Source organism: Cryptotermes secundus, unplaced genomic scaffold (genome assembly GCF_002891405.2).
Source record: "Cryptotermes secundus unplaced genomic scaffold, Csec_1.0 scaffold164, whole genome shotgun sequence".
In the NCBI taxonomy this organism is placed as follows: Eukaryota; Metazoa; Arthropoda; class Insecta; order Blattodea; family Kalotermitidae; genus Cryptotermes; species Cryptotermes secundus.
In genome coordinates this window covers 11319-11600 of record NW_019729209.1, presented here as the reverse complement: position 1 = coordinate 11600, position 282 = coordinate 11319, and positions in this window count along the sequence as shown.

Here is a 282-nt window from a genome sequence, read left to right as displayed (position 1 = left end):
GAGTTCAAGCAAGTCAGGATAGTACGTAATTAGAGACGGGTTCTTGTAAACAGAGTAACGGGCCTTCAGGTTCCATGAAATGTGAGCAGTTGCTTGAGTAGATGGGTAATTGGAACTTCTCAAACAGGACACTTGCCCCGAAGAGCTAGCTTTAGTTACACGGGAACAGCGCAAAGTCCTGAGAAGAGACACCTAAGTGTAAACGTTATTGTACCTACAGTGGGGAAACCTATTCAGATTTCGGGGAGTGATAGCTTCTGGGACGTGACACCGTGTAGCCTG